The following is a 26947-nucleotide window of genomic DNA, read 5'->3' as shown; positions in this document are numbered from 1 at the left end:
TATTCATCTCTAAATGTAAAGTTTCCTTACAAGGCAGTAGGGAAAGCTTAAATAATTTGCCCAACAGCATAGCCCGAAATAGGACAGAGATACCAACCTCTAATCCTTACCTGCGGCCATAAGATCATCTTTCTTCTCTTGATCATAGTGAAAACACAGAAGCTGCTTGCACTGTTGTGCAGGAAGGTGGGATGGGGCACTGCAGTGCGGGGACAGATTAGGATTATGAGGGGCAGCACCTGGCATGCAGGGGCCAGGGAAAAGCAAATGAAATGGTCACCAAACCTGTCTGCCTGCCACAGCCCAAAGGCAACGCACTCTTCCCCGCCAACACCTGCACGCAGGGTGTTCAAAACAGAGAGTGGACTCTTGCTGGTGTGACAGGGCAGGAGTGTTCTGAGGCTCTTGCCTTTCAGACTGGGTTTTTTGGGTAGCCTGTGGTACCTTCTGGCAGGTCGCTCTTGAGACCTCTGGTAACGCAGGTGTGGAATGGTGAGGAACTGCCTCCAGCGTCTTCCCAGTATCAGGTCCACCCAGGAGCTGAACAGCCATGGTTTTCCTGGTTTTGTTCTTGGTGGGCTTGGAGGTCTTCCCTTCTGGTTTTTCAGATGCTCTAGAGCCTCCGGCCAGAAAAAACAAGCCTGGTTCCTGCAGCACATGTTTTGGTACATGTCCATTTAAAGATATATCTATTTTTCTCTTCCACCTGTCCAAAATGGGGCTGGGATTGGCTTTCTTTTTTGAATGAGCCTTAAAAAAAAAAAAGAAAATGGAATCCCCCCCTTCTAAAAATTGTGTCCAGCTGAGGTTGTTTTGCCTCATCAATATGTACCTAAATTTACAAAACTAGTCTGGATTGTTCTGATAAATCTCTTGAAGACAACCAGGACAAGAAAGGGGACTATTCAACTGAAATTGTAACAAGGAAATATGCAAGAACACCTAGAATATGAAACACCAGAACTGCAAAACTGAGCTAAAGATTCAGTGTTTGGATTTTTGTGTCTGGAAATACCGGCAGATCCCAGTTTATTAAGTTCTGAAAAGAAAAATAATAAGTGGATCCAGGCTTTCAGTTGTAAGTCTCAGAGCACTTCACAAATGTGCTATGCATGCAATAATTCCCCCTCCCCCCCTTAAGAGAGAGAGATATGGGGAACTACAGCACTGAAAAGTGTGCCGGTATGACACAGCCACAAATGCATCTTTTTGAATCTCGCTCCATTGCTTTTGCTGCTGGGCTACACAGAAGTGATTAGTTGGTTGCCAGTGGTGTATCTGGGTATAAACAGAATTCACTCCATCACCTGGGAATTGTGGGTGGTGGGAAGTTCTGGCTGATGGGGCTGTGGATTAAGTGTGTCGATGCTGGAGGATAGGGTGTTCCTGCACAGAGAGAGCCCTCGACTTAGGAATTTGCTCCTCACAAAGGTATGCCAAAGCCCTGAGGCTTCCTGCATTTAGGGTGTGATGTAAGATACAGCTCTTTGTTGAGAGCTTTTCTCCTGACATCCTTGCAAGCCAGGCAGATGTGTGGATATCTTCTAGTAGTTACTCCTGGAAGGAAACATTATTGGATATCCTAAGGGGTAAACAATGCTCAGAGCTGAATTAAGAAGCTTTGTCTCTGTTTACCCTAGTTCTGTATGCGCTGCTCACTGTTTTATTAGCAGTGGCCAGTTTTCAGTATTGACTCCCAGACCTGCAGAGGTGTCCTCTTTGAAATCCAGAAGAATGAGGAATTTGCCAAGACCTCAGGTTTCACTCCAGACCCAAAGCTCAGATCACAGTCAATGAAGGAGCTACCAAGGGGACATGGGAATGGATAGCTTGGAAGTGAAGGCAACAAGCAATGGGGCTGATGCTGGGCTCCATGCACAGCCTTACTCCAAAGGCCAACTCTTGGCCAGGAGGTATTGCCCCATCAGCACCTTGTAGCCAGGAGAGCTGGAAGCTGATCAAGCTGGTGGCCTCCCCTGACTACTGCAAGCAGCCATGACCTGCAAGGACAAGGTGAGCATACCCTGCATGGTCCTTGTGCTGCCACTCACCTTTGCGGGTGTCCATTGTTGTTGCTCTTCTCCTCCAAAAGCTCTGTAGGTTCTGTACAGGCATCTTCTGCTTTTGTAAGGTGTTAATCAAGCTTGAAGGTAACTGTTTCTTCTGTAGGTTCTTTGGTAAGCGACAGAGCTCCTGGTCTGTGATGAGGGAGATACAAAAGCCGCTGGCTAATGTTGTGCATAACTTCATGTCTCCCTTGGCTTGTTTGCTTTGTTTAGTTTGCAGTGCAGGACAACTGCTTCTTATTAATCTGTGCATTGCATTTTCCATCCTGCAATTTTCATCCAGGTTTGGGAGCTCTAGCGGCTGCTATTCTATACATAATAATAAGGATCTTCATGTCTTTAGTCCTAGACTTCTTAAGCGTCTTTCTTTCTCTTGTCTTTAGAGAATTTAATCACTCAAGATTAAATTTTACCTAGAAGGAGTTTGTTTATTGACAGGTTGTTTGGAGGGATAAAGTCTTTAGTCCAAGGTGAAACTGAGGGAGGAGAGGAAAAGAAGGGATAGAGAGACCTATACACACAAGCAGATGGATGCCCCCTTTCTTATCCCTATATTTCTGTATATGAGTAGGCACCAGCCTGGTGTCTGACATGCCTGTTTATGTGGGAATTCAGGGTCCAAGCAATGACCCTGCTGACTGAGATCAGTGACTTGGCCTTGGGTATCCACCTCTCCCAGGCAAATGTCCTGTTTTGAGGGAAAAAGGGATCCTTGCTCTCTCCAAAATTCACAGGACACCTAATGTTCCTGTTTTGAGGGAAAAAGGGATCCTTGCTCTCTCCAAAATTCACAGGACACCTAATGTTCCATGCTCAGAAATCCTCCTAGCTGGAGTTCTTATTTTCTAGCTAATGCTATTTATATCAACATTTCCCCTCAGCTTTAACTGGGATAGGATCAAAGCTCTGGGAGCAGAGATCTGTCATTACACAGGCTATGAATTCTGTATTCCTACCTCAGATTTTGATTCAATTTGGGGCTTGTGTGGAATTCATCTAAAGCCAAGTGGTTTTGGATGTCAAAACCATAAAACAATTTTCCTGTTTCATGTGACGCGGGTGTATAATAATATATTTGGCCTTGCCTCTAGGTTACCTAACCATGGGCTGTGATTCACCTCAGAGGTTTAGCTGCCCTTTTACTGGACCTGTGCTCAGTTTCAGTTTTTGTAATGAACGCAAAGCCTATCCAATGTTTCGGTCTGTCAGGTTCCACCAAAAGCACTTCCAGTAGCTATGCTAGTTAATATTACAATCTATTTACTGCCAATACAACACTAATGATCTGTACTTCAAGGGCACCTTTGATGTGATGATCTCAAAGCAAATCAGTTAAGGGTTATCCCACACCCATACTATGGATGGAAACACTGAATGTATGGAGAAAGGAATCCTAAAATCACTGGCAAACTGGGTGTGAAAACTGGAATTTCTGTCCCTCTGAGAAAGTCAGATATATCAATGTTTGTTTTCTTCCCCATCCGGAAGACCAAAATTTTGCTATAGTGGATGTGTTTATGGAACACAGTATATAAAAGAAAAAAATATTCCCGGAAAATGTCACAGCATTTAGTTGTGTATCAGTTAGACTCAAAATCAGGCCAAATGACATTATACCGCTCGTGCTGTGTGCTGTGCATATACCTCCTGGTCCCCTGCACTGCCAGGCTCTGGGCTGTGCCGTAATGGATGGTGCCTGCTTCTGAGGTGCAGTAGCCTGGTGATGGAGGTGCAAAGTATCCAAACTGTTATTGGTGTTATGGAATCTTTGGAAAATGCTCTTTAATGCTATAGTGGGGTAAAGTCAAATGCTTAGTTTTAAAATTCCTGTATAGAAAAGAGACCTCAAACAAACCTTTCCTGAAATTTGTCCCTGAAAAAAGTCAACTCCACTTGCATATTGCAAGCAGCAGTCTCCATGCGTACTGTTACAAATCTGACATAAATCAGGTGTTTGCAGGACTCAACTGGAATCAGGTTAAGGAAAGAGCTATGTATTACTTTATTTCAGAAGAGTCTCATTGTTTATTAGGCCAAGTACAGCTGCTGCACACAGGTCCCTCTCCAGGAAGCTGTGACTCCTGACACTAGCAGGCAGCGGTGGAAGTCCAACCTGGAGGCAGTGCCCTGTCCCAGGCCCTGTGCTGGTGGGATCTGGCCTGTAGGTCATTAAAAGAAGGCAGGTTACAGTCAGCTTTGGTTCTTGACTCTTCCCATTGCAGTTGTATTTGGCTGAGGAGGCACATAAACCGTTTCTTATTAGATTGAGTAGTCTTGTCCTCTTCTGCATCCCTCAATGTTTGCATGCACAGGGATAGGCAGTTTGCCAAACAAGAAGGCTGAGAGCCAGTGTTATCACTGGGTACATTGCCTTTGATAAGGTCAGCACCAGATTTTTGGTGCAGTACTTGTAAACTCTGCAGGATTAAGCAAGGAAAAGCTTTCCCTCCCATGTTATGCTTTGCCCTGAGCACTGGTGGTAGTGGGCCTTACATCCCAAAGCATATTTGGAAGCATTTAAACATGCAGCTGCGACAGTAGAAGGGGGAAATGACTTCTCCTCAAATGCTTGAGGCAAGGATTACTTTTTTGCAAATTGCCATAGGATGTGATGGTTCTTAAAGCTCAGGCCTCCTTAAACACATGCATATCTTTCTAAGGGATTAATTTCCCTCCACATTGACAGTTAGCCTTTATTGACAGTTAGCTTTTATTGCAGTGCAAGTCATGGACTGGAAAATCTAGGCAGTTTAATGGAAGCAGTCCCTAAAGCGAACAGATTCTCTAATTTGTCCTGTTGGGCAAACATCTGCATGTGAACAGAGGCTTCTGCTTTAATCTTACCCTCTCGGTCTTGCATTTCCGGGTTATCCTTTTATGTAAGTCATAGTTTTCATCCATACAAAGAGAAGCTTTAAACTCCCTCAAGTAAGGTATTTTTCCAGTACTTTAGCACTAATTAATCATTAAAGTGCCGAGATCAAAGGGTGGGGAACTACAACATTGGTATGTACTTATGATCACGTTGTGGCCAGTTCCTCTCATAAATCCTGGTATTCTGTGAGTTTCAAATCAAATCTCCCATGGAGAATGATTTGGCAACAAGGTGGTGGGCTGCTTTTCTTTGCATCTTTCAAAAGTAAAGGGAGCTTTAACTCCACGAGGAATGCAGTGTCAGCCCCAGAACAAAAAGCCCAGCTATTAAATAAAAAGCCCATCTATTACTTTGAACATGTTGGCACCCAAAGATGCAAGTGATTTAGGCATGGGCATAAAAACCCAACCTCATGGAGTGAGAGATGGCAGTCCCTGTCCTGAAGATCTGGTAGTTCAATCAGACAAGTAGTGAAATGGCTGGAGCCTAGAGCTTATTTCAAGGGTAACTTAAGGCAGTTAAGGGTGTAAACCTCACTGTAAGCCAATAAGACTTACCATTTAAGTGCTTAAGTTACTTCTGAAAGTGAAGCTTTTAAAATAATGCTGCTGCTTTTGAAAAAATGTAGCCTGAGGACATGACTTCAGTGAAGCATTCACCTCAGTATTATATGGCTGTGGCTGTTGTCTTCTCACCTGAAAGGCCAGCGCTTGCATTTAATGATGCTTTCAACTGAAGGCAGCAGTGGGCTTGGCAGAGGTGTGGGCTGGTGTCTGGGCTTTGCCTTTACTCACACTGATAACCTGCACCCTTCCCCATAGCAATTGCTGGGGTCCTGACAGCCTTCCTGTGGTCAATCCTGTGCTGTAGCCATAAAGCTCATTTTCCCTTTTCAGTGTGGTTAACTGGTATAAAACCTGCAGCGCCTGAATATTTGGCATCTGACAAAAGAGCTGTTGTGCTTATATGGCTTATTAAAAAATGAGAAAGAAAAGCATATGGAGGGCAAACAGGTCCTGCCGCTGGTGACCACTTGTGGATGGGAACACGAGAGTCTGGCTGCTCTGGAGGAAAGGGACAGGGGCTTTTGTTTTGTTTTTGTGGGGCTTGGACTTCTGTGGCTCTCTCCTGCGTCTGGACCAGGTGAGATGTGCACTGGGGAGGAGCAAGCCTGAGGTGAGGCTGGGATTGAAGGAGAGGCAGGGCCAGGCAAGCACAAGCCAGTGACACAAGTAACGAAGCATTGGTAAAAGTAGTGGCTAATAATGGTTGTCCTAGAAACAGATGGAATGGAGCAATAGTGTTTCCGAAATGTCTTTTTTTCCATAATATGGGATGTTTGAAAAGGCTATTATTCCTCCTTTAAAAAAAAGAAAATTATTTCTTTTTTTTTAATTTTCCTTCATTCTTTCTCTTGTGGGATGCCTGGGACTTGACAGCGTGGGCTCTTGTCTAGCATTTGTTCTGACCTAGATTTTGATCTCTGCTTTTTTCCCTTACCTTCTGTTTAGCTGGCTACTATCTTGTAAAGACATGCATATGATCTAGAAAACATTTGTGTTTCCCTCTAGTTTTAATGTCTGTTTTTAGAGATTCTGAAGACTATAACAAAGAGATTTAAATTACAATGACTGTAAATGTTTTGGGTGGTCTAAATAATTTTAATCAGCAAGGGAACTTGCTAAACGATTTAGTAAAGAGAAGTGAGATACTAAAAAAAAACCACACACCACAAAAATCCACAAGACAGTGAAAAATGCCATAGATTAACCAGCGCTTGTCTCCTCTTAGTGGGCAGCAGCGATTTGCAATACTTTCTCTGACATCACTGGAAAGCTGGTGCACCTGAATTAAACCCTTGAAATCAAGTGATTACTATTGCAGTTCAGCCTCAAGCCTTGAGCATGGTTTGGGATCTTTTGTGCTGGGAGATGTGCACATGTATGTAAAAGACAATCCCTATCCTGAAGTGTTTATAGTGGAACAATACACAAAGCAGACAGAAGAAAAGGAGGATGAAGTGGTTTATGCTCCTTGTTTTCCAGTTGGTGATTAGAAGCAACAGGGAGATTTTGGTTGACATCAGTTTTGAGTCTGGCCTCCTTCTTATTGATCTCTTTTAGCTGTCCTATTCCTGATAATCCCTGCTTTCCTGTTTTCAGTGCTCAGCCACTTGGTCGGTGGAGTAGATATGTTACTGCAAATACAAAGATAGGGAGAACCAAACCATGCAGTTTGCACAAGCAAAACAATTGAGCCTGAACCTTGGACTGAATGACAATTTAATGTTTTAAAATCATCAGTTGATTTAGTTAAATGAGTTGAAAGAGTACAATGTGATGTTTAGTTGCATTTATTTTCCTCTTGCCTCCTATTTGACAAGGCTCAGTCTCCCATGTCCCAACTGATACTTGGAGACTTGCAGGAGCATGTGGATGTTTGGCATGGAGTACAGATGCTGCACAGGATCCCTGCATCTGCAACAGTCCTGCTCAGTTCACAAATTAATGTTTTCAGGGAAAAAGAAGCTGAAGGTAGAAGACATTTCTCGTACATATCCCACAGTACTGGTTAGGAGATGTGATGCTCACCCTGAAATATCAAACTGAGGATTGATCTGATGCTGTTGAATTTGGAACCAGCTGTTGCTAAGTTGTGTGTGGGCCATCTTCATAAAGGTGCTTTTTCTTCTGTGCTGAATTTACAGACTTTTCCCACCAACCCCTAATGTGGCTCAGAACCCAGGGAACAGTGCTGACTGAACACAGTGGATACTCTGGCTTGTGCTGGTGTGGTTTTCATGTGCCTATCAGAAATCCTAACCCAGAAGAATAAACTTACCATGCCATCTTGTTGTGCAACAGCAGTTTCTGACTGTGATCCATGTGCTGTTTTAAAATGCTTTTTACATGCAAGGTTATTATTCTTATGCCTAGATGTATGCAGGGCTTTATTTTTGTAACCCAGTAGCGGCAGCAGATCAGAAAGTAAAGACAAAAAGAAGGAAAAGAAACCTACCATGCTGAGAACACTGGTAACAGTAGGTGAGGCAGCCCTGCCAGGACATTGGAAGAGCAAAGGTTGGTGGGATCCTGTGCTACATAAAATGTGAAGGTTCTTGATAATCTGTGCAGTTTATTGATAGGTTAAAAAAAAAAAATCCATAAGAAGAGTCCTTATCTGGTGGGGAGCTGGAAACACCATTTTTCATAGGGGAAGGCAGACCAAGCTGTTCCCTGCTGAAGGTTATCACTGCTTGGTTGTCATGTCAGTATGCTGCAAAGGAGCATGAACTTTCCCAGGAGGAGGTAAAGGACCGGGGAGAGCTGAGCTTCTCCAAAGCATGTAGCTCTGGCCTGCTGTCTTACCTGGCCCTTCTGCAGCTAGGCGAGTCTATTCAGGCATGTGCTGGTGAAGATTTCTAACTGTGTGTGCCACCCAAGGCATGGCTGGAGTGGCACCAGCCAAGCCTTTGCCAAAACCAAGACTCAAAGTATGCACTGAGAAGCAGTGAAGTGCAACACCATCATTCAGGCCCTCAGCAGCAAGCACTTCTGTTTGGTTGGTTTTTTCCCTTTTCCTCCCCTCCAAAGACCCAAGCCAGTGACCAACAAGCCACATGTGCGTGCATGCACATGTGCACACACCACGCACTGCAATTCCTCCTTGTTAACATAAGAGAAGGACAAGGTGAGCGTGCAGCCCCATCACCTCATCTCCTTTAGGTGTGCTGCACCACCCAGTGTAATTCGTATGCTAATCCTGTTTGATGATCCAGAAAGAATGTTTAAAAAATGTTTCATCCCTCAGTAATTTTGTTAACCTCTCTTGGCAACAAAAAAAGGGAGGTAATGACGTGGTATTTTCAAAGAACATAAAACCTAGACAGCCCTTCTTTCGTTTGAGAAGGGTTTGTAGGCGTATGGAGGACTTCTCCACATGGCTCTGCACTTCATCTGTGACTTGAAAAAAAAACAACCTCGTGGGATACTAATTCAGTCCTTGGTTTCTTTCTCGTATCAAATGCTGCCAACTGTGCCTTAAATTTGGGCCAGATGCATGATGGTTTTATGATGTGATACTGTTAGGAAGTCTGGGTTGAATATAACAGAGGCTCTGCTAATGGGGTTGCTCCTTTAGGGCAATGGTACAACGCTGGCTTGGGACGCTTCAGCTATTTACTCTGTGCCTTTGTGGGCATTTGTCTTCAGCAGAAATTAATGGCTGGGTGTACCAGGGTGGATAAGATTACTGGGGCTGATTGGGTCTGTTAGTGTGGTGAGAGGAGCAAAACACTTTCTGATGCATTGGGGTTTGGGGGAGAGCCTTCCATGTCATCCCTAGTGGAGCAAAAATGTCAGGTTTTGTTCAGGTTCATGCCTGAATTATTTGTGTGCTGCTGCAGGCACTGCATTCATACATTGCCAGGGCAGGACCTCTCCTTGTCCAAATGGATGAAACAGGCAAAGAGGGATTGCACTCATCTTGGAGTCAAGGGGTTTCATTAACCACCACAGCAAAGACGTGGCACAGCTGGGCTTGGAAGTAGCACAGCTCACAGGTCCAGTTTAGTGCACAGGACTATCTTGCAATTGAAACCTAATCACAAGACTGTCCTGTTCCTTTCTGATCACGTCATGTCCAAAAACTTTGTGGAGGATCAGCTAAATCTCCTGTGTTTTCATTTACTAAGCTCAGTCAAATGATACAAAAACCAGAACGCTTTTTCTGCCAATCCGAATTTGCAGTGATTAAACTGTCCTGTTGAAGGAGGTTAATTTTCATGGACAGATACCAATAATTATCAGTTAATATGCTTAGTAATCTTAAGGAAATATCTGGTAGTCTTTACAGCTACTTAGCTCGCAGAAATTGGCATAATTCATTTGAATTTGGGCTCTGTAATTCAGTGTTGTCTCCTCTTTTTGTTCTCTTTACCAATAATCTGATCGCTGTCTTCACATTGTGGTGAATTTTCTCTTCTTTACCTTACATTTATTTCCCAGTGAGTGCCCAAACTGCTTTGTTGTCACCTGTTCTTAAACCTGCCTGCTGTTGCAAAGATGGAGGAGAATAATTCATATAGCTTATTAAAAACATGGTCCAGGCATGATGGCAGGACCCCTGTGCATGTGTATATATGTATAATTAAAAAAAAAAACAACACAAACTTCTAATGCAGTGAGTGCATTACACAGTGAGTTCCTCACACTGTAGAACTTCCCATGGAGATGAAACATTTTTACTGAGCGGAAGTCCAGGGACTATGAGTGAAGCTAACTCAATACTAGCCTGTTGAACTATGTGTGCTTGCCCAGGGCTCCTTCACCTCCTGATAAACCCACAGCAATTGTTAATGCAGGGCTTTATAGGGGGGAACAGCCGAGGGGTGTGGGGTAGTTGTTCTAAATGCAAATTATTGGGCTTTGTACCGGACTAAATGGCTGAATTCTATGGCTAGTGTGATGCAGGATGGCAAATTATGATGCTAACAGTTTGATGTACTGAGGACAAACCATTCCAGTGGAACACAGAGCTGGCCCATTTTTTCTGTGCTTTTGATAAATACAAAATAACTTGAAAAGTTCTCTACACAAGAAAGAAGTACAGCAGTTACTAAAAATTAAGGGAAATACAATCAAATATTTCAAATACTAGCATAAAACCAGTAACTTGTGCCTCAGGACTGAATTCAATCTCCAAGTGTGATGCAAGAACTCTTTATAAGACAATTGGATTTCTGCCTAAGATTGTCCCAGTGAAAAAAATACTTCTACGGCAGGAACGTTTTAAAATATTACAAGTATTACAATTTATCCCCTATTTTTTATTTGTCTTGAGGCTTTATTAGCTGAGAAACCATGGAGCTGATGGACTCAAATTTATGCACACACACAGAGGTGATATGTTGAGGTGTCAGCCATCGTTGTGGTGTTATTCACATCTCATGTCTTCCTTAGCCATTCCATTTGCTTTGTCCTCAAATCCCTGTTCAAGGAGGCCGTCAATGGCAGGAGTGGAGGTAGCTCCTCTCTGTGAGTCTGACCCAACCCTTTCATTTCTCTTTCAGCCCAGTTGTATGAAGCTTATCACACAAATGGGGGCCTTTTCCCTCCAGGATGGTGTTGCTGGTGTTGCTCTGCTTTGCTGGCTCCAACTCTCAGCTGCTTCTTGGTGGGTGGCTGTACTAAGCCCCACACCAGTGTGACAAGATGGGGGGGATAGGAATGCTCTCCATTTTATAGACAAGGCACTGCACTCCTCTAGGCACAGACCTATGTGTCCCAAGAAACAGGCAAGAAAAATCATCTCACCCATGGTAGCAATCCAAATGCCTACCTGCCTCCCTGTGTTGTGCAAGGAGCATAAATGTGCCTTTTTCTGTTCCCAGATGTGCCCCTGGCTTGCTGGTCCAGCTGAAGGGTCTGGTGGCTGAATTGAGCCATTTTTCCCGTTTCCTGACTCCTCCTGCTGCCATGGTGTCAGTGGGACCAGAGCTGCCACACACTCCCATCTCCACCGTGCCTTTGCTACTGAAGGTGCAGGTTGAGGGCACAGCTGGAATAGGGATACTTCCTCACTAGAGGATTAAAGCCTCAGTACCCTGATTCTGTACCAGTAATAAAACCTAGTCCAAGGCAAGTCATAGTATACTAGGAAAAATGTGTTCTCTCTGGGTATCTGTGCCTATGCTGGAAGAACAGTACCAGAAGCTATGGCAGCCAAAGCCATTAACTTTTGTTTTGTCTTTTTAACCTGCTTAGTCAATGAATGCTGTGACAAACTTGGCGAAGTTGTGCCACGGTGCAGGGCTGTGCTGTGCAAAGCTGGTGCAGTACCACCTGAATACCTGCCACAGCAGCTGTCAGTGCTGCAGGGGCCCTGGCAGCAGTAGAGCTGCTGTCAAGAGGTGTCAGATTTATTTGAGGTTCAGATGAGAGTGGGTTTCGTGGGCTGGGCTGTGGCACGCGCTGTAACCCTACCACCAGGGTCGTGCCCGAAGCCCAGCTCTTGCAAACATTTATGCTGTAGCAGAAGTGAGATACTACATGGCTGCTTTCCAAAATGTGGTATAGGAAGACATGGAGAGGGGTATTGTAATTTCCCTGACCATTGCAGGTGCAAAGACTTTGGTAACAATATTTGCTCTGGAGCCAAATTGCTCTCAGACTCCCTCCTATGTTTATTCAGTTGAAGAGAATTACCCAGCTTTTCTGCTGCACAACAATCACAGGGTAAGAATTCCCAGACAGAGTATTTTTCTTTCTTTTATTTTATTCCCTTTTGAAACATGTGTCTAGACAAGTGACAGGCAAACCTCAGATTGATTGTTTGCATATTTGAAAGGTACCTGAATGTTTCCTCCCTCAGTCCATCCTCCTGAATGCACTCAACCTGCCTCAGTTACTGGTAAATGAGCTGAGAGCCTCAAGAGAGCAACTTGTCTTGTGAGCTTTTCATCTGCTCCTGGTTTTAAGGAGTTCAGAGACCTCTCAAACCATAGAGCTTTTGCAAATCCTTTGCTCTTTGGATTTCTGATTCTGTCTCAAACCAAGAAGCACAAAACTGTAAATAAATAAATAAATAAATATACACATGCTCCCCCCAACCCTCCAAACCGTAACATAACAGAAAAGTGTTCTTCATTCAAAATAAAAATGCAAAGAAACTTATAAGTAGTTTGAGAAAATAAGAGATATTTCAGTCCATTTTTAAGCTCATTTAGACCAGGAGCTTACAGCCAGTAGCATGCTGCCCTGATGTCTATGGCACGTAACACTGCAGAGGTTATGTAGTCCTGTGAAATGGGTTTAACTGAACGAATGCAGTTAGTCAAATCCATTTGATTTCAGTGGGATTGTGCATGCATGAATAAGTCTGTTGCAATGGTGATGGTAACCTTTCAGTACTTGGACTAATAAATATTTTCCTGCTCTAAAATAATTACAGAGTCAGGGATATTTACTGGAAACGATTAAAAAATAATTAAGGGTAAGTGAAGGCAATCAAGAGCCTCTTACATTATCTGTCAATCCATTTTATTACCTATTTGTCCAACCAGTGTTGCAGATGGTCCTACCCTCTATGCAATGAATTACCAAGTGTTTATGGTAAAGCTTGTCCCATTTATACTACATCATCATTTTTAAAAAGTTTTTGGATTTGGGTTTTACTTTAATATGTTATCTCAAGAACATGTCCCACCTCAGTTGGGTCACTTCTCTCAGATTCTGGGCAGCTTCAGTTGCCCTTGTTCTGACATGGAGGTAGGACAGGGGTAGGAGCAATCTGATTCAAAATGCGTGGCTTTGGTGTGGCTCCAGTCTCTCTACCACCCCCCGGGCTTGGTGCTGACACAGAATAAATACCTGAGCTGAGCCAAAGCACCTAAATTAGTGTGGGAGTGGAGGTTCACTGCAGTGAATTAGGTAGGAATAGTATAAAGCACTGGTTTCTGCTATCCAGCAGTTCATTTTTGTTCTTATTTTTCAGTTAGCAATCTATAATACAATTATTATAAAATTGACTCTTCTTTCCAGAGTCAATAACATACCCTGTGCCAGGTGGTGTTACAATTCAAAATAAGGCAGACCTGGGTGAGAGTTAGATTGGGTTAGAAAGCAAACTCCAAAACTCCAACTCCACTGCAGCTGGTTCCTTACTGCTAAACGCTGAGTAAGGGGAAACCCAATATTGCAGCTCCACAGTTACAATGGAAGATTATAATTTCCATTCCATTCAAATTTTAACATGAAAAAAAGTATTTCTTTGGCTTGATAAATCCCATGCGTCCTTCCCACCTGTTTCCATTTTAATGCAAAAATAGAAACACTCTAGTTCGTATCTTGTTTCCAAGTTGGCAGGCAAAGTCCCTAGGTTGGTTGGTAGTGCTGTAACTTATCAGAATATGCTGTAGCTCAGTCTCTCTTTTGCTACTTTTTTCTTTCCCCCCTAATGTATTGAATACCAAGAGCTGGTTCTTCTGTTAGCGTCAACTGGCAAAGTCCCGGCTCTTCTGGAGAGCCCAGACCCGTAGCTAATGCAAATCACCACAAAGCTGGGTAACGTTACTAAGAAAACATTCTGTAACAAATCATGGACTCAGAGTTGCTCAGGGAGGAAGAAGAGTTTGGTGAACTTCAGTCACAGGGTGACTTTGACACACAGCTACCTTGTAGCCATGGAAAGGGAAGCACAATCCAAGGTGACAGATGAGACAGTGACAGCGCACCAAGCACATGAGAGCTTGGCCTGAGCATGGTGCATTACTTTGCTCACCAAGAAACAAGGAAGATGAGCTGAAGCAGGAGAAATAGTAGAAAAGTGCTGGTGAGATGGCAAGGACAGGTGGGCCTGTCTTGGGAGAGGAGACTGGGAGGGAAGAGTTGAGAAAAGCAATAGCTGAGATTTCTACCTATAACTATGTCATAGCTAAAAATTAAAGAAGGTTAAGAACTTCTTAGGCAATGGGGTGCAGTGGTACGAGAATGATAATATAACCTGCCATGGATGGACTTAGGCTGAAATTAGAGAAAGAAAATGAGAATTAGAGAAAGATTTCCTAACTACTGGTGGTAGCAAGCACAAACACTCCAATGCTGTGAATCTTTTCTTGCTTAAGCTGCAAGGCCCAAAAGGAATCACACCTGTGGGCTCTCAGCAGTTGTCTCTTGGTCTGGAAAAGGACACCAGAAAAACTGTTTATCAGGGAAAAAAGATAGGGATTATATAAAAAGTATGTTTCTGCCGAAGAAATGTGTGCTTAAACCAAAATAATGCAGGTAACAATGAAGAAATTAAATGCTTTTTGGGAAATCAGAGGGGAGATGTTGCTGTGTGGTTTTGTCTGTATCACATTCAAACATCCAGATTAGCAGAGAGGGCTGCTCAGAAGGGTATTCTTTCGAGATTTCAACCTGCCTGTGTGTGATGCGGGGAGTGGGTGGGAACCGAAAGTCACTCTGAGAGAAGGGTAGAAATGTGCTCCTGTGTGTGGGGAGGTGCCCCCACAACTTCTCAGCCTCATAACCGCCCTGTACCCAGAAGCAGTCAGATTTATCATGCAAGGCTGACAGCAGCTAAATAACAGCGCAACACACCACCACCACCACCCCGCCAAATAACTGTCCTTATTTGAGCGTTACCACCCAAGGGGAGCCACTGTGCTGCCCCAGCTTGAGGAGCTGCTTCACATACAGCTTGTCAACATGGAGGAAGTTTTATTTTTAAAACTGTGGGTGATGTCAAGAATACAAGACTATAGTGAATAATCCTAAAGAAGGAGTGAGCACTTAAACAAAAAGCCACTGTAGACTTTACAGACAAATGCATGAATTGGCCTGTTGTAAAATGGACAGCATTTTACTCAAGGATGCAATGGCCACTTCCAGTCTTTCGAATTTCCACCAAGTTTTAGAGGCTAAGTGCTAAAGAAGATAGAGATGTTAATCAGTGGTGGGATTTCATCTGCCTTAAGAGTTTGAATAGGATTGTAAGTATTAGCCCATCTTCAATATACCTGGATTGGCTTCAATCCTCAGATCACTGTCCTGCAGCTGATGAAAGACATACAGAGCAGCAGAACACATCTGCTGGGAAAATTTAGCTGGCCAGTCTGAAAGTCCTTTGCACATCCATCGCCTCCCAGCCAGTTAGCACGGTAGACCTCCCTCTCTTTCAACTGTGCACAAAAATAATGGCTCCAAGCATGGCAGTATGTTGGTGTTACATAGAGTGAATGGGCTGTGCAATTGCTGTTGCAGTATAGGAACACTGCTTGCTTTTATGCTTTAGAGTCAATGAGAAGGAAAAAAAGAGTAAAAAAAAAATAGTCCTGCCTTAGCTCTTTGGCAGAAGAGCAATAATTTCAATGCCCCCCCGCCAACACACACACGCACGCCTTGCTGTGTTACAGGCACTGGTGTTGCTTGGAATGAAATGCCACAGCTGTGAACTTTGCTTTGTGTTAGACAGGAATGAAATGTTCTCTCTCTCACTTCTGTTTGCAGCACAGGCAACAAGATTTCGGATTACATTACCTGAGTGATCAACATCCAAATTATTTGTCCAGACATAGTGTAGCAGGGCAAAAAAAACCCACCCAAGAAATTTGTGGTGTAACTTCAAATACGTATATGAGTATTTCCAAGCTTGCAACTCTCCTGTGTAGGTGTCTAGTGATTCCCACTGATTATCTAACCATATGTTTTATTTTTCTCATTTTTTTAAAAAAAAAAATGATTCAACACATTCTTTGTGGCATTTTAGATTGGCTAAAATAACATATGGCCTTATCCTGCTCTGATTGAATTTAGTGCCACCAGTCCCACTGACCTAACTGGTTCAGGATTAGGCCCCCATTGAAGAAAAGTCCACACTATGTGTAGAAGTAGCCAGGACTGTAAATACAGTCTCTCTAGCTTGGGGACATGTTGCACTTGTTTGGTACAGAAATAATATTTTTCCACAACCTGGACACGTGCAGATGGTCCAGTCCTGCATAGTACAGGCAAAGCTCCCGCTGAATTAAGAAGCAAATAAAACAGTTTGAAACTTTGTAGTTGCAATTAAGGTCAGTATGGCATGATCAGTGCAGTTCTGAAATATGTAGTTGTTGCAGTTTTTGTTTGGAAAAAAGTTGTGGTCCAAACATGCATCTCAACCCTGAAGATTCACAGCAAGAACTGAACAATTCCTGCAGTAAGGGTTGGCTCCCCTTCCAGCTACGCTCTCCGTAAGTGCCAGGCTCTCATGTTTATGACAAGTTTCTGCAGTGGATTACCTGTATGTCCAGCAAACAAGTTTTCCAGGTGCAAAGTGGTGCACAGAACAACGCCCAGAGGGGTAACACTCAGAAACTCCTGATAACTTCATGTAGCAGGTCCTGCACCACAACAGAGCCAAGGGAGACCTGAGTCACAGGCCACAGGGATGCCTCACAAATGCACAGCTTTCCAGGATGAGGCACAGGTTAAGTCTCAGGTTAAGTTTATCACAAGTTTGGCCCTTCCTGCTAAACCACTCTGACAGCTGACTGACGGGAGAGTGAGAATGATCCAGGACAACAGAGAAGTGGCAATATTTTGTGAAACAAGGAAATGGCTTGCTAATGCTAACTGCCTTGCTGGGTTTCACACTGCCATGAGTGTTAATCCTCCAAGAGAACTGGCTCTATACTCAGGTATGGTAAAGAGAAAAATCTCTTCAGCTGGTGTGTACAAGCAGGGCAATTTCAGATGAACTGGCTCTTCAGTGTAGCTGAGAATTCCCCAAGAGGAGGGCAGCTGAGAGCAGCAACAGGTATTGTTCAGACACATGAAACCAAGCCCACCATTCAGGATGCTGTGGTCTCTTTCAATAGGGCATTAAGGACAGATTCTGTGGTTTTGGCTGATAAACTATAGAAATTCAGTGCAAAAGGTGTGCGACGCACCTGTAAATGTGAGTCTATATTTGGGAAATAAAGCCATTGTTGAAATTGAGTCTTTCTTACCAACTTGAGGTCCCTCCAGTTGATGGTCTGCATGGTTTACAGACAAACCCTGATCATCATGGACAGATGATCTGACAGTTATTAAAAATAATAGGCCAACAAATGACATATCCCTGGCTGGGGAATTAAATACTTGACACACCAGATGGGCCTTCTTATCACTGATTTCTCCAGCTTACCCACTCAATACTGATAACATGCTCAGAGGAGTCAGGAGAGTCATGCCAATAAAACAAATGCCTAAAAACTGTCTGGAACAAGGCTTCATGATAAAAGATGAGAAAAGAAAGTTCCTTCCTGAAGTTATAAGAAATTAAAAGCTGTCTTTTGGGGAGATGGGTAGAAAGCTCTGTTCACAATTGTGGGAGGTTAGTGGTGAGTCCCCTCAAGGCTTTGGCTAGAATGTCTGCCACACATCTTTGTGCAAGAGAGAGGTTTTTGTGCATTACTTAGAACTGAGGTCGTTGAAATACTAATTTGATAGTGTTCAGGCATATTCATAGTCCAGTAAAAAGGATGAATAGTGAGATGAGAAATTTTGCAGATGATGCAAATTATTCAGCGTTGTAAAACTAAATCTGGCCACAAAGCACTGCTGAAAGAGTTCATGATCCTGAGTGGCTGGGCAATAAAATGACTGATGTAGTGCAGTGTCGACAAAAGCCGAGCACATGCAGCAAACTCACCCTAACTATACTTCAACACAGATGAGCCCTAAATGTAACAATTAGCAAAGAGAGCTTGGAGGCCTCTGCAAATATTACTTAAAGTTCATCAGAAGAGGCAACTATCATGTTAAGAACTGTTTGGCAAAGAGGCAGAAACAAATCAGAAAAACATCATTATAGCACTCCTTGATGAAACTACATCTCCATGGTAGTGTGTTTTCTGGCTATCTAACACCAGAAGAGTTGAGCTGAACTAGAAAGCACAGGAAGGAAAGCTATCAGGATGAGGAGAGATGGCCAACAGCCTCTGTAAAGGTGGAAAATAAGCAGGGTGGAAAGGGATGACAGCAGCAGGAGGTACAGTAAGGGCCTGGCAGGTCATGACTGACATAGAAAAAGGCAAATAGAAGCCGGTCGTTCACTGCTTCTTGTAAGAATTAGAGGGCACCCAATGACGCTGTTGCACAAGAAGTTTTAAACCAACACAAGGAAGTACTTTTTCATACAAAGCATAATTAAATTGTGGAACTCGTTGCCACAGGATGTTGCGGAGGCCAAAAGTTATAAATGGCTTGAGAAATGGATCAAAAACATTTGAGGAGGATAGATCCATGGGTGGCTGTTAAAACACACTGGTCTGGAGGCAGCCTCTGATTTGGGAAGTCCATAAACCACGGATTGCCTGAAGCGAGGAGGGTACAGCAGGGGAGGGACTGCGCTGAACCTCCTCCTTGAATTTCCTCCTCCTGCATTTTCTCCTGCCTATGCTGGGAGACAGGATACTGGGAGAGGGGATACTGGCCCATGTGGCCTTTTGGTGTGACACTGGTCAGGTCCCAGCTCTGCTGGGTCTGTTTGGGGCATTTCGCTCTTACTCCTCTTTAATGAAGAAAAAAGAAAAAAAAGAAAACAAAACCAAAACACAACTGAAAACAGAAAAGGGGGAAGAAACAACCCCAGCCCTCCACATACTGTTAGTAGGCAGCCTGGTAGTTCTTTTATTTCCTTTAGAGTGGACTTTGTGTTGCAAGTGGCAGGAAGCCATGAACCACAAAAATAAAATAATTCTAACCCTAGTGCTAAGTAAGGAAAACAAAGATGGCTCAGCAATTAGCAGCATTATATATGTTGGTACTAAGTAACAACAGATGTCAGGACTTGAGCCCTTTGCATTCCTCGCAATCCTTTGGAAACCAAAGCCTTTTGACGTTGCTATACATTATTGCTGTTATTTTGGGTCTGAGAGACCAGCAAGGGCTCTTTGAATGTTGAAATATGTAGGTTGCTAGGACCGGCTGGGTCTTACCTGTGTCTGCCTCACCATCCTGCATACTTCTGCTGACTTAACAGGCTAGTGTGTGCTGTAAAAGCCTGCTCTGTAAAGACATGCGCTGGCCATGAGTCATTAGCAAGCATGCGAAGCTAATTGGCAAAATACTCATAAAAGATTTTGAAGGTGGGTTAATTACAATTCATTACACTGTAAACTGTCCCCAGGCTATTGTTAAAAAATGCAGGAGTTTCAAGGTCCAGTATTTTATGATTCATTTTGCCATGCAGTGAAAAACAGACTCTATATCAAACTACATTCATTATAGTTAAGACCACAAAATCTTTATTGGTTTTCCCTCCTTGTTATATGAATTCATATGGACTGCACATTTCTAACAATTGGCAAGAAGGCATGAAATAAAATTTATGATATTTTCTTACCTTCTATGCAGTGCAGCCTTAAAAGCTGCTTGTTCTAGTTGCTTTACCTCCTCCCACCTTAATTCATTTGAGCTGATAGGATGCGAAATTGAAAATAAACAGAGAAATGAATGGGAACAACTTTGCCATGCTTAAGATTTGGTTGTCTGATAAACCTGGATGCTGCGTGTGCACACAGGAACATCAGCTCTGAAAGGATACTGGTAATGAAACAGTAATAAAGAAGAACTTCCCCTTGTACTAATATAGATATATTCTTTTTTAAGTCAGTGTAGACATATTTTTACCAATTATTTGTATTTTCAGATGGAGGCTCTTGTAGCTAAGCCCAGGAAACACCTTCAGAGATCTGTTTAGACAAATCTTGCAGGCTCATGCATCAGTTTACTCACATAAGTGATACTACCCACATGCTTTGCTAGACATGGACCTTTGTCTACTCATAGCCAAATTCTCCAGCTTACAAAAGAAGATAACAGAGCCTTTGACTGTCTTTGCTTATGCTGGGGATGTCAAATACTTATATTTTCTTGTGAAAGGTCTGTGGGAGGGAGGCATTACTATCAAGTAGCTTGGTATAATTCTCAATAATGCTGTGTTGAGAAAAGTTAATAGAGGACCCAGCTGTGACCTCTGTGGGAGCAAAGCCAAGCGCTGCTCATTAGTGCTACCTTTGTACCCTTCTCCGGGGGTGCTCCTTATCTCCTTGTGCTGGCTGGCACTTGGGCGCTCCTTGGAGGCTTAAATGGTGCTATTCAGCTGTGCTTTTTCTCTACCCCAATATGCTGAGCTCTGGTCACTTTTGCAAAGCCAATGGACTTTCTCCTGTGTTGGCCCAGCCTAAAGCTGACTGCACCAAGTCCCATGCTGTGCATTCATATACATCACTAGGGGTATCGTTGTTGGTGGGATTTCCAGCTCAGCCGAACTAATTTTGGGTTTAAATAGGCTCTAAGCATACTGCTATTACTTTTATTAATGCATGGCATTGAGCTGCAGTGGTCTGCTTGGAGTCTGTGCTCAACTCCGAATCCAGCCCTGTGTGGCTTTGGGGTGCTGCTGTCCCGGGTGGATCAAAACCAGATTTAATTATAAGGAGTAAATGATGGAAGTAGCCAGGGACCACTGCTTTCCCCCCACTAAAAATGTTGGTGATGTGGATGGATTTTGTTCTTTCAGTTAATATTTTACTTTTTAATTTTTTTGAGGTGATGGGGACAGGGGTAATACTGAAGAAACCTCTCACTCAGGCAATAATTGAATTGCTGGTCTCGTTTTTTTGGTACCAAAACCTTTAAATCTTTCAATGAAACTGGATGTTTTTGGAGGCAAAACTTTTCATTCAATTGAAGAATATCTTCTCCATCACAAAAAAGCATTAACAGAAAAAACCCAACCCCAAACGTTTCCAGCTTGAAATCAGTCATGTAGGAGTATCAGTTTGTTCTGTTAAAACTCACCAATGGATTTATTGTGGCATGCATTGTTTTTGTTTGCATTAACATGGTCCAAAGTGATAAATATCTTGGGTTGGCTATTTTGTCTGAGGTTTTCTAGGGAAACTGGATCTTCTTACATGATAGTGTCAGAACTGCCATATTTATTGGGACCAAGAATCTGTCTAGCTTGGTTTCCAACAGGGGCATGCAGAGAAGAGCAAAAACTAACCTGAGCTTTTATGGGACTTGCCCTGGGTAGTTTGCCAGCCTCCACATCTCCTCTGTCACACTGGGGACTGACCCCTTCCTACTGATGTGACTGGAGGCTGTGACAACAGGAATGAAGATTGAAGGGGTCACCTGCACCATATGATATACAGTGTACTGTAAATCCTACCCTACCACTGTATGGGATGTGCCTCTTGCTTCCCCTCCTGAAATGCTCTCCCAATTGCACTGGCAGGGACCCGTGGCTGTTGCGCCAACAGCTGAGCAAAGCCCAGAAGGAGTTTATAGCTCAGCAGCCAGAGCTCAACTGGGTTTTCACAGCAGGTGGGTATTTGAGGTGAAGAACTTGGAAATCAGAGTTCAATGACAGTGATCTTTATTGATACTCTGACTGATCTCTGTGCTTGGGACCTAACAACTATATCCAAAAACATTTGCAAATTCTTCTTTTGTCTTATTTTGCATTGTTTCAATTTGGTAAGAATTATAGCTGTTCCTGTTGCCATCTCACCTGGAATCAGTACATGAAGAAACTTCAACTTCACTGCATGATATTTAGCAATGTCAGTGCTGTTATTGGACAGACATACCAGCAAGTGAAATGGAAGCAAAGGAGGAAAAAAATGAGTGACCAAAATTTTTCAAACTTTCAGAGATATATGTTTCTAGTGGTGAAGAGATTTTGCAAGTGGCAGGTATCAGTATTAAGTACTGAATTCTTCATTTTCCCTTTGGTCTCATTATAAACCGGGATATTTGTTTTTAAAATAGACATTTTTCATCACTTCTTTTTAGGGCCGTGCCTCTGTAAGGCACACAGTTGCTGAATTTGGACAGGACTTTTTAGCCATAATATATGAAGCTCCAAAACTTCAGCAGCTCCATTAAGAATATTGTGCAGAAATTGGGATTTTTGCCATTGGCTTGATTGGCTCCAGGATTACACCCTTGCTGCTCCTTGGAAGTCATCTTTGATTTGGAAATAATCTTGAAAAATGCTGTGATACATTGCTTTCCAATGAGATTCCTGCTACTTAATTGTTTTGTTGAGGTTGTAAATAACAAAAGAGCCTTACCCATCAAGTGCTCCTCGAGTCCTGGCTGAACTCAGAATAGTCAGGAATGGGCAACAGCAAAATGTTAATCAAATTCCTTCGAATCTCAAAAGAAATGTTGAGTAGGGCTTCTCCAAGACTGCAGAAAACTCTTAACAGGAAACTGTCAACATTTCTATTTAGCATATTGTGTCAACATTTGACATCTGTGAATCAACTGGTGAAATAGTTGGAAAAATGAGCAAAATACAATTTTATGGATGTTGGGAATATATATCTATGTGTGTATCTACACATAAAATAGATGCATCTTTCTATCTAAAATATACATACTACCTATATACAAAGTTTTCCACTTGCCAACTATGTGTGTTTGTATATGTGATATTTATATATGACAACAGGAAAATTCCCAGACAGGTCCAGTTTTGAGCCCGTCACTTTGAAGGCAGATTTGTTTGTTTGTTTGTTTGCTTAACAAAACCCATTTTGACCAATGGCCTCTCTGAAAGCCATTCTGGATGGGCTTTGGGATGGCACATCACTGTTGGTGCTTTCAGAGTTGCTACCATCACTAAGTCCTCTGGACTTCTCACTGAGCTGCTGTAATTCACTGGTGTACTGCCCTTCACTCCAGCAGCTGCTGAGTTCTGTGCAAGCGTTTAGGGAGAGAGCTTGGCCCCATGGCCATCCATGGCAAAAGTCCCACTGACTTCAATGAACCTGGATGTCACCCCTAGTCCTTGGAAGATTTTTACAGATGTCCAAATAACACACTGTGTATATCCCGTAATCAAAGCCTCCCCTATTGAGTTTATTTACTTTTACTCTGTGCATGATATTAAACTCAAGCTCTTTAAATTCCTGCTCTTATTTCAGACCCAGTGGAAGCCCCCCCACTTCTGTTTCCATTGAAATTGATCAAGGTTGGTGGAAGTACCTCGCTGAAGGTCCCTCATGTAGGTTGCTTCCTACAGCAAATTCGAAGGGATAAGACATCTCACAATTGGCTTTTTTGACCTTATGAAAAAAAACAGAAGTCTGGCTCAAAAGCTGTTGACTTTTCCTCTAGCAGAGGCTGAGCTGCTAAGAGATCTGTAGCACTCCCCCTCAGTGAGCCAAACCCTACAACTCAAAGCAGGAAAAAGTGTCATAAATCATTGCAAACAAGAGACACCTCTATCTAGCTGGGTGCTGATGGCCCAGCCGTCACTTTTGGAGCCCTGAGCTCACCAGTGAAGATGACATTATCGCTGCCATGAAGGCAACCTGGAGCCCTACAATGACTTCAGGTCCCCTGTGTGACCTTGGACAAGGTGCATACACTCCTTGCTCTAGAAGATGGAGCTAGTAACACTTGATTTGCTCATCATGTTTATTTAAATTATGCACACCTCCAGGCAGAGGCAATCTCTTATAACATGTCTATACAATGTCTAATAGAAGGCCCTTGTCTCAGCTCAACCTCTAGGTACTACATGAAGGCAAATAGTAGTACTTGGCAGACTTCAGATTTCAAACTAGAAATCTAATACCAAATAGTTCTCATTCTCTCCTGCTTTTGGCACTTGGCCCTATTCAAGATGATTTTGTTTTGTTTTGGTTTTTTTAAGAAGGTACAAGACCAAATCCAGAGGGCCCTCTCTCTCTGATTCCCATCAAAGTTTACATTACAGTCACTGGCAGTTTCTCTCAGAAGTATCATCCCAGGGTTTTTCCCTTAGATTTTTAAACAGCTGCATGGCAGAAAGCAAGAAAGCATGAACTCTATCTGGTCCTGGAGCTGCAGCTGTAATCAGAAGCTTTATGATGAAGTTCAGCTGGAAGAGCAAAGGAGAGGAGGAAAAAAAAACACAAAACAAAACAAGAGAATGCCATCAAAGTCTTTCAAAGACAGAAATTCATTTTACCTTTGTCAATGACTGTGGTTTTCAAGGATAAAGATCAAAGCGATGACCGTGGGCAGAGCTATGACAAATGCCGAGATCAGTCTGTTAAACCCTAGCATTAGTGCTACAGTTAGACTGGTGTCTAGACTAGCAGTGGGTACTCATGCCAGGTTTGGCAAACAGGGCAACAGAGTGCTTGCATCAGAGCTGTAGCAAGAAGAGTGAGGCATCCAAATTGCAGAGGGGAGGGACAATCAGACTCCAGCAGAGTGGAACTGGAAAAAGGAAGTTTAGGAAAAAAAGAAAAAAACCCAACCAACCAAAAAAAAACCCCACAAAACAAAAAAACCCTCAAACCCACAAAAAACCAACACCAGATTATTGCCTAAGCTCACGGAATACAGCTGAGAAGACACATCCCCCCTCCCAGTTTTTGCATTGTGATTAATGTACACAGAAAGCTTAGATAACTGAGGGAAAGTAATGCCAAATTCTTATCAATACAGATGAGCTGGCTTCATATTCCTCCAGCCCTTTCATGTGGAAATGAGACTGCATTTGATGAGGCCAAGCCCATGTTTGAAATAGCTCAGCTGGGATGTGCGCGTGGTAAGGGTTCAGGTGCCTGTGCAGAGAATCTCTACAGCTGGATGGAAAACAGGACACCTTACCTGAGGGCAGAGTGCCTTCAGCTTCCTCCCTTTTTCTTTTCCTCATAGGGAGGACAGAAAGCCCTTGCTCCGTGGTATAAATACATGCTGAAGTCTGAGCTGATCGATTGCAAGGAGGCAAGGTGGTTTTGGCTGGTGAGGGGCCCTGCTCTGCAGGGTCTCCACATTCCTCCAGAGACCTCTTGCATGGACCCTTAGAAATAACACCCTGTCATGGCCCAAAGGAAGAAGGTACACACACAGTTACAGCAGCTCCTCTTAGTACACCTGGGGCCATCCCTGCTCTCACACTGCTGCCCTGGGGCATGTGCTCACTCCAGGGCTGCAGGCTTGGATGGAGGAGAGAGGAGTGATGGCATCATCTTGTGCCTGTGTAGCACTCTGTGCCTGGCCTGAGAATGCCACACAGAATGGGTCCAGGGATAAACTCTAGCGAAATTTCGAGCTGTTGGACAGCCACTATCACTGAAGTATCTCAAAACTCCTCAGATACTTTAAACCAACCATTTCGTGTCATAGTTATATTGGCTTCCGCCAGTCATGATGAGTTCAAAAGAAGCTGCAAACTAACGTGGGCAAACATGATCTCCAGTGGGTGAAGGTAGATCGGAGGAAATATTTACAGAAACCCAGCTGTTTTCAGCTGTGCTTCACGTAGGGGCTTGCATTGCCCATTTTCAGGAATACAGCGTAGTACTTGCTAGAAACAATTAGCTAAGACCTAGACTGGTCATATGCTATTCTCAGCTCAGCTACTGACTCACCTGCATGGCCTCGGGCGAGGTGCTTGCAAATTTGTGCCTTAGTTTACCCATTGGTAATAGCAGAGATAGTAACAGTCTCACGGAATGGTGTGAGAATTAGTTAATTAATATTTGGAAAACAGTTTGTGCCTTGACGTCTTTGTGCCTTTGTTTACCCGTCAGTAATATCAGAGATAATAACTGTCTCATGGAGAGGTACAAGGATTATTTAATTATTTGAAAAGCAGTTTGAGATCCTTGGATGAAAGATGCTATGTGAGTAAAACATATCATTAAAAACATCTCCTGGTCTTCTGTGAAGTTAAAATAAAGCTGGAGCTTCTTAGTCATTCAAATAATTAAACCATAAATACTGTTTATTTTAATCTTCCCTTTAAAAAATAATCTAATCTAGGTAGTGATACCAGCCAAAGAATGAAAAATGTTTCAAATTCAGGAGACCTATCAATTTGAAGAGCTTGATTCTTAATTGCTTTTTGATTTCTATCAATTGAAAGTGAGAGCAATTGTATTTACAAATGCCTGCAAAAGCACGGAGCACCCACAGTTCCTCTGCAGGGTTTCAGCCTGCATATTCACATGGATACAGCAGCTGTACACTGCGCTGCACAGGGTTTCTCACACTAGCCAGGTAGATGATCCTATTTGACTTGTTAACCAACAGGGAGGTGTAGACTGGCCTATCTTAAAGGCATGTCAAAGCCAGCTTCCCCCCGCAAAACGTGGGTGCACTGAAGCAGCATTGCAAGAGCAACTTCTCCTCCCAGTAATGGTGCCAAAGGGACACTTTGACCAAGCAAAGGTGCCGGTCATCAGCCATTGATCCATTCAGCCTTTTGCATCCTGGGCAGCATGTCTCGCCTAAAACTCAGCACTGACTGTGTGCCACTAGACAGTGCTGCCCTGCCTGCTTTGCCCAGGTCCAAGAGGAGAGAAATCCCAGAGCATCACTGGCTGACACGGGAAAGGAACAGTAGGATAATCAGTGGAGTCTATATTTAAAATCATCTTTTATTTAAAGAGGTACATGCCAAATGTGGAAAGCCCTTGCAGTTGCTTCCCTGGGGACTTACTGGATATTGGGGT

At 43.1% G+C, this 26947-nt stretch overlaps 2 protein-coding genes across 9 annotated transcripts in view; one reads left to right on the top strand and one right to left on the bottom strand.

Moving 5' to 3' along the window:
• Window positions 1–26947, bottom strand: part of HAO1 (hydroxyacid oxidase 1) — a 420724-nt gene that overhangs the window by 1367 nt on the left and 392410 nt on the right. For all 3 annotated transcript variants that reach the window (XM_064446809.1, XM_064446810.1, XM_064446812.1), the window contains 2 exons: window positions 2052–2198; window positions 111–648 (listed from right to left, as the gene is read on the bottom strand). The gene's annotated coding sequence lies outside the window, so the exon portion shown is untranslated. The remainder of the gene's footprint in view (window positions 1–110; window positions 649–2051; window positions 2199–26947) is intronic.
• The window catches only part of BMP2 (bone morphogenetic protein 2), a 123549-nt gene that overhangs the window by 46198 nt on the left and 50404 nt on the right, over window positions 1–26947 (top strand). The gene's annotated exons all lie outside the window — the stretch shown is intronic.

This window comes from Phalacrocorax carbo, chromosome 3 (assembly GCF_963921805.1).
Source record: "Phalacrocorax carbo chromosome 3, bPhaCar2.1, whole genome shotgun sequence".
NCBI lineage: Eukaryota > Metazoa > Chordata > Aves > Suliformes > Phalacrocoracidae > Phalacrocorax > Phalacrocorax carbo.
This window is presented reverse-complemented; position numbering and strand designations above follow the sequence as displayed.